This window comes from Chinchilla lanigera, unplaced genomic scaffold, assembly GCF_000276665.1.
Source record: "Chinchilla lanigera isolate Chin_1 unplaced genomic scaffold, ChiLan1.0 scaffold00010, whole genome shotgun sequence".
NCBI lineage: Eukaryota > Metazoa > Chordata > Mammalia > Rodentia > Chinchillidae > Chinchilla > Chinchilla lanigera.
Genome location: NW_004955411.1, coordinates 14,271,738 through 14,282,835, shown reverse-complemented (window position 1 = coordinate 14,282,835; position 11,098 = coordinate 14,271,738).

The window sequence follows — 11,098 nt, the reverse complement described above, 5'->3', positions numbered from 1 at the left end:
CTGTGCCGCTGAGCTAAATCCCCAGCCCCTGTAATCTCTGTCTTCAAGACTGTGTCCTGGATAACAGAGTGGAAGATGAACGTTGTGGTTCCCCCCGCCCCCGTTCTTCTTTAATTTATAACACACATCATTGTTGGGCTTAAGAGCTTATCACCATTTACTTTACCACTTAACATGCAAACATCTAGCTTTCACAAATGCAGGTAACTATGGAATTTAAAAAAAGCACTGATATGTGGCTAAACAAGTTAAAAGTTTCTGAGACCTGGACTTGGTGTGGAATCTAGAAAACATGGTTTCAGGTGCAAAGCTGGGATGGAGCCAAGGGACTTTTTAAATTTGAGGATGTTCACAGCCAAAAATGTCTCCAGTAGTTCAGCCTATTCTCATCACTTACCACAACCTTACCCCTGACCATAGGATTTCTTCTAATTGGACTTGGTGGGAAATTTTTCCAGTGTTTCTACAAAAACAATGTTCATCATCTATAAGTCATACAGTTTTAGTTTTCCTAAGGAAATGAAGCCAATGGAGAAAGACAATAAAGATGAGAAAGGACTGGTGGTGGTGGGGAAGACTTAGGATATTTCAATTCTTTAATCGTGTTGAGCCCAAGCTTGGCTCCATTCCTATCCTTTATGTGAAAAATAAATTTCTTTTTGCTTAAACTCCAAGTTAAATTTTTTCTATCTTCCAACAGTCAGCTGTATTAAAACCTCTCTTCTATCATACAAAAAAAAGGGTAAGACACATCTCTTCCATCAACCCTAACTATGCTAATTTTTACTTCTCTATGATAGCTAATCTTCATTGTCAACTGACTTGGTCAAGAAATGCTATAAAATTAGTGAAGCACACTTATAGCTATGTTTGTGAGGGTGTTTCCAGAGATGATTGGCTTGTGGAACAGTAAACTAAGAGGGGAGAAGCACCTTGAATGCAGGCAGCACCACTCACTAGCATTGGGGCCAGGATTAAGCAAAAGTGGAAGAAGGAAAGCCACCAGCACAGGACTTTGATCCCGTCCCACTCACTTCCGGCTGCCATGATGCGAGCAGCTTTTCTCTGTCATGTCCTTCTACCATGCTGCTTCTGCCTCCTCACAGACCGAAAAGCAATGAAGCCAACCAACCATAAACTGAAACCTCAGTAGCTATGAGTCAAAATAAGTCTCTTCTCAAGTTGTTATTCTTAGGTGCTCTGTCATAGCAACAAAAAGCTAACACATTCTATATACAGCTGTGTTTATACAAGAAAAGTTGTACAGCCATCTCAACACAGGCTACCATAAGAGAGCAAAACTTTCCTCAAATTTTTCAAATGTTACTTATGTTTTTAAAATTTTCATAACTTAAATGCCCAACGTCCTATTTTTTATTATACCTTATGGCCTATCACATACACGTAACACTTTGCTTAAATATTGACACCAATTTATTCTTTTTGTTTTGTTAAAAGTGAACAAAACACAAGAGATATCAGGCATTTGCAGCTTTTTAAAAATGATGAAGAAATGGTGGAACCTGTAAAGATTAAAATAATGCCAGCATTCAGTTGAATTTGTATGACAAAAACCTGAAGGAGGTGTTGTGGGAGAGGCCTATGTGAAACTTTGTAAAATAAAATTGGCCTTGTATCACAAAGCAAATCTTAGCTGTAATAGATACTAGGGGTTGTGGAAAGTTGTGAAAGTTTGTCAGAGACCCATCTTGTTTTCACTCTGCCTATTCTGATAAGATTATCTTTTAAAATACTAAATGTCATGTGGAGGTAGCCATGTGACTATCATCTCACTAAACCAACAAGAGATGTTTGGGCTGGTGCTTTGATAAACGTTACTTAAGCCAAAGGGCTGACCTAGCTTGTATGCTCTGCTTGAGATATCATAGTTACTGTTGCTGTGAACATTTTTAGAAAGAGAGGCTCCTGGGACACTGATGCGATAAAGGAATTGTCATATCCCCTCTCAATGCGTGTTTCTTATCTCCTCTTGTCATGGCGAGACTTACTTCTTACCTGATATAAGTCATTGTCTGTTCATTTCTTTTTCCTACAGCCAAAATCAGGTCCTGATAGAATGGCAAAGTGAAGTGAGATGAAATGGAACGAGCAATCATTTTATGTCAGTCATTTCAATGAGACCAGCATTGATATTATTTCACAATATAATGTCCTTGGAGTTTTAACTTCTCATCATCTAATATAAACAAAGTGTAGCATGAAACTATTTTTTAAAAAGGCTAGTTTAAACCTATATCCAATTGTATCCAGACTATAGGAAATTACCTCCCCAATGGTTGAAAGACAAATAGCTTAGCTGCAGTTCCAAAGTTGAAATGGATGAAAACCAGAACCAATGATTGAAAATGAAAAAAGATAAAGTTTTTTTTAACCTAATAGAGAAACATTGTTTTAATTTAAGTTGGTTCAATTAAATGATCATCAAATAAAATACTGAGAACCCTAACACTGAAAGGAATGGTGAATATTTGTGGATTGTACTGATGGTACAGCTACATAATTTCTAAACTTCCTTAAAAACCCTCTGAGTCTAAACACCTATAATATATATTGGACAATGGTAAAATGAGACTTTATATTGACTATATCTCTACATTAACCCAGTCAATAAAAATATTTAGTAAAAATACCCTTAAGGAACAAATTTCATGTATAAAACATCTCATAATAAATAATTACAAATACTTATGCCAGAGAGCAAAATGTAATGTAAAATGGGAAAAGTAACAATATCTATACAATAGGAGCAGTGTACAGATTAAATGAGATAATTCATGCAAAACAATAACATAGAGAGGTCATTAAAAATGTTAGGCATTATAATAATAGTTTATTATATCACTTTTCCCTATATTATTTCCTTAATTTCTATTTCTCTAAATTACGGCCATTTTCAGGGCACACAAGAACCACATCTGTCACTGTTTGCCTTCAGGGTTCAACCTACAGTGGGTTGATCAGCAACAATGAACATATTCCTGAGCCTTACAGCATAATTACATTATAAAAACTAAAAAATCATAACATTCTACAATTCAAAAAGATTTGCAAATGAGACAGCTGTAATCTAAAATGATGAACTCCAAACTCGTCTTTCAGAAGTTTCCTGTGCAGAATTATTTGAAAGGCCTTCGTAGTATTGACATCTCCATGATGCCATGACCAATGGTGCTATGACCATTTCTTTATCCTATTAGATATAAACATGTGTAACCACTACAAAGTGTCGCTAGCATATTTCTATTATGAAGGCTCTGAAATTTGCCATTAAGCACACTGACAGCTAATGTGTCATAGTCATTTCTCAAGCTTTAAAAAGTCTAGAATAACTGCTCAATCTTCCATAAGCACTCAAAAATATGGGACTACCACATATTAGCCTCTCTCTTATAATGTATAAATGTTTAAAAATGAAAAGTAATTTCTGCTTTAATATCTACATCCTGACCGTACATAAACATTTCCAGTGCTAGCGTGCCATCTTGTGGCTTCTTGTTCCTGTGCAATGTAGTATGGTACCACCACATATGATAAGGCCTGATTCACTCACTCTTGCTCTAAACACACACACACACAAACTTTGAGACTGATTTTATATAGAGCATGTAGGTTAACTGTAGTTTTAATTTCATCACCAAACCAACTTTATTGTAGTAAAAGCTGACAAACCTTAAGTCAGAAAGACAGATCATGGCAGCTATAGGTGAAGAAAAACACCTAAAAGTATGTTGTGAGGACAGGTGCTTTAAAAAGTACTGAGTATTTATTGGGCTTGGGATATAGCTCAGTGGTGTAGCACCTGCCTGGGAAGCTTGAGGTCCTAAGTTAGTTTAGGTAACCATGTTGACTTCGTCAATATGAACACAACCTCTACTAAAAATGGAAAAACAAAGTAAGAACAGGATTTGTATGTATATTTTATCGAAGAGTAACAGTCTTTTTTCCCCACACTGACAGGGTAATAAAACAGGATAATAACTATTTGCTTTGTTCTAACAACTGTGTGTGTTTGTGTGTACATCCTACACACATAGTTGGCTTACTATATAAATTTTCTCTGTAGCATCTGACACATGATCGTTTATTAAATACCACCTGTTGTTCTATCTACATATGACTAGATCTCAGCCTTTGGCTTTCTAAGCCTCTCAGGATCTTTGACCCAGGTAGTCTGTAACCATTGGTGTAGAGACTGACTATTGTGTGTATATAAGACTTCAAATCCTGCAGGATGTCTGCCTTTTGCTCCAGTATTGTACTTGTGATGAAAGCTGTGTACACACGTTATAGTTTAGTCAATAAAATGAAAAAGAATTACAGGTAGGACACAGGAATGCTGGTTTTCAGCCTACAATGCTTTGGAGCTATTTTGATGCTAAAGATCAAATCCAGGGCCTCATGCCTGCTTGGCAAGTGTTCTGCCACTGAGCTATACCCCCAGCTCCCAGCCTATAGCTATAAAATCAAATTTCTGATTTTATTGTCAAGAATATCAGCTTTGAGGGATAGGGTGTTGTAAAGAATATCAACTTTGAGGAATTGGATGGGGAGAAATTTAGTAACTCATATTTGGGAAAAAAATTATACTCCATGAACTATTACTGAAAAGGACCATAGAATTATCAAACTACCTAGCAAGACTTTTGTCTTAAAAAACCCAAAGGGAGTATAAAGCCTTCTCTATATGATCCCAACACTCTCTTAAACTTCCCCTTATGTCAATGTCTTTATGAAGTCAAAGTGCTAATTTTGCTCTTCTTCTCAGAGGGTAGGGGTTTTGTAACAAATTTTAAACTGCATAAAGCAAACACCAACTGTCATCATGCGATTACAAAATCTCTCTTGACGGTATATGAGGTGTGATAAAAAATATGAGAAATGCTTAAATTTAAATAATTACAGTGTAAGTCACACTGCCATTAATTTCCTTCAAATACTTTCAAACAGTTATCCCACCATCCTCACCATTTTGTGAAAGTTTCTTAGTCATCTTTCATGTGTAGCTCTGCTGTCATGGCTGTTTCAATGTCCTGAGCTCATTGTACTCTTGAGATGGGAGGGAAGACTTGGTACTGGGAATCGGACTTAGGACTTTGTGCCTGCCTACCAGGCAAGCACTTGTGCCACTGAGCTATATCCCCAGCCCCCTGACCTCACTGCAAACGTTTATATATCTCAGCCATTTTAACTTTGAAGAGCCAGGAGTTGCATGGTGCCAGACCAAGTGAATAAGGTAGATGAGGACGCACTGACTAGTATTTTCCTGAGCCTGGCTTTTTTGTTAGATGGCACCAGCAGCAGCATTCACAGAGGACTGCTTCCAAAACTGCTTCACAAAGTGCCATGAGTGATAGGCCGTGTGTTCAAAAGTGAAGGGGGAGTTTTTTGAGGGGGATTAGTGGCAGTGTCTTTTACCATAAAATTTTTAACATTCACCATTTGTTTTGATCACACTGTATATGCTTGAGAGAATTGTGTAATTGTGCAACTGAGACAATTTTGTCACAGCAGGTTTCACAAATATATTGGATTTCGGCTGTGCTAGGGAGTAAGCTCAGGAGTTTGTGGCATGTTAGTCAAGTGCTCTACCACTGAACTACATTCCCAGCCCTCAGTAGTTTTAAAGATGGCTTTTAAATTTTACAAAATATATTGAGGCTTTGGCTTTTAAGGATTGAGACAGCAAATGAGGATTGTCAAAAATAGCCTATTTAGACATTTGGAGTGTTTGATTGTAAGAGTGTCTTGGAAATAAGACTGTATACCCACCTCTGCTAACTCCCACTTTTATTTTCTGGGTGCAGTACTTAAACTGAAGATAGAACTTTGCACGTTAGGCAAACACTCTGCTACTGAGCTATAACTCTTTTTTATTTGAGATAGAATGTCACCAACTTCAACTTGTGTTTCTCCTTCTTGAGCCTCTGAAGTAAGTGGGATTACACACTTGTATCACCAACCCCAGCTTCCAAAAAGTCAAAGTGTCAAGGTGTTGGCTAACATCTTAAAGCTTCTCTATAAAATGGGTCAATTGGCTCGGTAGGAAAGGGACACTCTCCCTTTAAGGATTCCTCCTCAAAGACAGCACTTTTCAGTAAAAAATTTCCTGGTGCAAACATCTCAATAGTTTGAAACCCACCATGTCTTGAAAAGCTGAGGGACTTATTACACCTCACTGCTACAGAAAGACCTCGGCACACAAGGACCACTGTTATCACCCATTCTGTGTATTAAACCTACGTAATCTTAGGAGATGCAACATAGTAGTACTAGAGGCTACTTGCAAAGATAAGATTCTTTTGCCATGTCCACAGCTTATTTTGAGTAACAAAAAGCAACTGGTAGTTATAACAGCAAATAAAACCTCGTTACAACTTTCAGTTGCAGCTCTCCCCGTTGACACCGACTAGTGTGATCACAATCCACTCAACTTCTCCACAACTGCTTCTCATTTCTATTTCTCGCTCAGCCTCTTTGGCTAAAGAGTTCATAGATACAATGCAGATCTCTACTGGAGTCCCTCTGCTGTGCACCGTCTACCTCCATTAACACAGCCATCAATTTTATGTCTCCAAGTAGGTTAGCACAATTCTTTACTTTCAAATCGGTGTTAATAACAATTCATATAAAAATAAATTTGGTTCTTCAAATATAAACTACAAATCAGCTGATACTGTTTCCTACTCACCTAAAGACAAATGTTTTGATACCAAGAAAGTTTTCAGATTTATAGCTAAAAACTCTGAACACCCTTTTCTCTCATTTTATTGCCTATATCTCCAACTCAAGGCATGGACAAGCTCCGGAGTCACTCTGCCTGGATTCAAACTTCAGTGCCACCACATACTTACCTGTCAAAACCTTAAGTGAGATACCTAGCATTTGTTCATCTTAAAATGGATATGAAGAGCATTTATCTTAAGAAATAAATGGGAAGATTATCTCTGGGATAGCAAGGCTTGTGAGAGGAGTGAATCTGTGTTCTGTGCTTCCTCCTCTGTGAGAGAAGTGGAAGGACACACAACTTTGTCGAGTGGACCTAGTGGAACCCCAAGACCTGAGACCCCAGGTCAAGCCGCGCCCAAGGGGCATGAGTGCACACATGCCTTTGGAGGGCAGAGTAATTAGCGAGAGCAGCAACGTGGGAGTGTCTGAAGCAGCAGTGAGGAGCCACAAGTTGGACTCTGGAGAACTTGAGCAACAAAAGTAAGTCCCAGCACCCATATCCAGAGGCCAAGATCAGCTTCGTACACATTTGTAAACTGTAAACACCTGATGTATTATACTACTTTCATTGTCCCTTTTTGTCTAATTGGCTATCCCTTTCCCGTGTGGTTGCATCCAATGCACCTTGTTTTGTTCTATATTGTGTAGTTATTTTTGTATTTTTTTCTTTCCTTTCTCTCACCTTTTTTTTTTCTTCTCTTTTCACTTTCATTCTTCTTCCCTTTTCAATGTTTAGAGTTTTTACCTTTCATTTCCTTCCAAGGCCCTCTTTCTCTTCCTTCTTCAATTTAAACTTCCAAATGAGTAAACATCGTCTCTGCCCTTTTGGACTACTACTTTCTATTTTATTCTTATGCTCTTGTGTCCTCCAGTTTCCCAAAACTTGGGTGATGATCCTTTAATCTCCAGCCTTAGCTCTTTTATATTTGACCTTGCTCATCACTTTAGCCTATCCCCTACCCATCTTCATGCCCTGCCCTCACAAAAGGGTAAAATCAACTGACCAGTGGGAAAATCACTCCATACAAGTGCACAGCATGTTTGATTTTGCTATATAATTTTAGAGTTTGCTCGTGAGGTGGGAGGTAACACGATAATGATTACCACAGTTTATTTATCAGTAGTTAAGCTGTAGTTGAAACTACTGTTATTGCTAACTATACTGCTTTAGCCAGGATGTCATATATGTTATGAAGTTTTTCTCCCCTGTATGATAACATTATGAGTGTATGAGGTCATAATCATCACCATGAGAACCAAAGGATTAGGAGCTGAGCCAAAGAGTAATCTTGAATCTTTTAGAAAGTGGGAAGCTAGGGACTTCGGATAGCTAAGAAACCACCTACATCTAGAAGACATCCCTGAAGAACAGACATCCTCTAGGGAAACCTCAACACTAGTGATAAAGCTGTATATCACAAGAAACCAGCAAGTATCAACAGAGAAAACAAAATTAAAAAGACAAAATAGAAAATGACAAGATGTAGAAGCAAATTGGAACCCTAGAGACCCAGCCCACCCAGGACAAGCCCAGAACTCAAGGAGATGGGACAAACTGGAAATAAAACACTGGAACTTGTTGAAATGATAGCAGCACAAGTGAAAAAGCAAGTGGAAAAAGCAAGTGGAGAAAATAACTCTAGAAACAGAAAAAAAAAATGCTTAAAATCAAAGATATTAGAGAAAACATAGACAAAAGAACAGATGAGCTTAGAAAAATGATGGCAACAAAAAATGCCTAGCATAGAAAAGAAGTGGAACCCATGAAACAGATCCAAACAGAAATTGAAAAGATTAAAAACTCCACTGAAAATATATGCAAACAAGTTGAACAAAGGAAAGGATCTTAAAAATAGCAAGAGATGAAAAAAATCAATCCTACAGCTAGAAGATGAAGAATGACATATGATTGGGGTCCACGTAGAAGCTGGAGACAGTACAAATGACATTAAAAAAAAAATCCTCACAGAAATAATAGCAGAAAACTTCCCAAGTGTGGATAAAGAATTTGACATACAAATAAATGAAGTATATAGAACTTCAAACATGCATGACCAAAATAAAACTACATCAAGGCATATAATAATCAAGATTCCACAAATTAAAAGCTGTTAAAGAAAAGAAACAGATCACCTATGAAGGAAAACTGATCAAATCATCTTAACACAAATGCTAAAGTCAAGAAGAGCTTGGAGTGAAGTATTTGAAGTCTTGAAAGTAAACAGCTTCCAGCCCAGATTGATGTACCCTGCAAAACTATCTTTCAAAATTGATGGAGAAGTAAGATACAGAAAGAAACCAACAGGCAGGACAAACTATTAAACAGGGGAAAAGTATGAACTAACAGCACAAAATACCATGAGCAAGATAAGCCAATACGTATCAGTTATGATCATAAATGTACATGGTCTCAACTCACCAACCAAAAAAAAAAAAAAACAGACTGGCAGAGTAGACAAAGAAACAAGATCCTTGCCAGGTGTGGTGGCACACACCTGTAATCCCAGCACTTGGGAAGTTGAGGCAGGAGGATTGATCCAAGTTTGAGGCCAGCCTGGGCTACAAAGTGAGCTCTAGGCCAGTATGAATTGAATAGTGAGACCCTGTCTCAAAAAGAAAAAAAAAAAAAACAAAAACAAAAACAAACAAACAAAAAAACAAGATCCAACAATATGCTCTATACAAAAAACACATTTAATGTAAAAACAAATTCATAGACTGGAAATGAAAGGATGGAACACAATCTTTTATGCAACAGGAACCCAGAAAAAAGCAGGAGTAGCTATTGGGTTTGCAACAGTGTCAACTTCAAACCAAAAGTAATCAAAAGAGATAAACAAAGTCACTACATACTTGTTAGGAGAAAACTGGAAGAGAAAGATAACAATCATAAATATAAATGCACCAAATACAGGAGCACCCAACTATATATGACAATTATTAATAGACATGAAAAATCAAATAAACAATAACACAATTGTAATGGGAGACTTCAACACCACATTGTCACAAAGAAATAGATCAACTAGACAAAAAATCATCAAAAAAATAACAGAACTGAGCCAAACCTGTGAACAAATGGACTAAGTGCATTTTTACCCACTGTTCCACCCAACAACATTAGACTACACATTCTTCTCAGCTGCAAATGGAATGTTCTCTAAAATATACCATATACTAGCCCACAAAATATTTTTAAGTAAATGTAAAGGAATTGAAGTGATCCCATGCATATGAGCTGACCATAGTGCAATGAAATTAGAAATAAATGGCAAAAGAAACCACCTAAAATCCATAAAAACATGTAAATTAAATAATACCCTTCTAAACAACTAATGGGCCACAGACAAAATAAAGGAAACAACTAAACAATATCTATAACTAAATGCAAATGCAGATACAACATACCAGAACTTATGGGACTCAATGAAAGCAGTTCTAAGAGGGAAATTTATAGCAATGAATTTTACATCAGGAGAACAGAATGAGCACAAATAAAGAACCTAATGTTACACGTCAACTGTCTAAAAAAGAAGAGCAAGACAAACCTAAAGCCATAAAAGGGTGGAAATTATAAAGATCAGAGCAGTAATTAACACAATGAAACAAAGAAAACAATAAAAGAATAAATTGAAGAGTTGATTGTTTTAAAAAAAAAATTGATAAACCCTTAGCCTACTTTATGAAAAAAAGGAAAGACTCAAATTTATGTAGTGAGGAATGACAAGGGTGAAGTAACTATAGATCCTATGGAAATTGAGAAGATCATTAATACCTACTTGAAAAATCTTTACTCTCATAGGATGGAAAACACAGAAGAAGTGGATAGACTTGTAGATATGTATGAATGCCCAAAGCCAAATCAAGAAGATATAAACACTTTCAATAACCCAATATGAGTTAGTGGGATTAAAAATGTAAGTAAAAACCAGGTGGGATTTATTCCAGGAATGCAGGGATGGTTTAACATATGCAAATCAATAAATGTAAAACACCATATCAACAGAGCCAGAGACAAAAATCACATGATCATCTCAATAGATAGACAAAAGCTTTTGAACGTCCAATATTATTCATAATTGAAACCCAGAGAAACTTGGGATAGATGGTTTTATCTCAATCTGATAAAAGCCATCTATGACAAACCAATGGCCAACACCATACTAGATGGATAAGAAATGCAAGCTTTCACTCTGAATTCAAGAACAAGACAAGGATATCCACTATCACCTCTCCTTTTCAACACAGTTGTGGAAACATTAGCCAGAGCATACGAACTAGACAAAACATTCCTAAAATTCATCTGGGTCTAGAAGAGACCTAGAATAGCAAAGACAATCTTGAGCAGCAA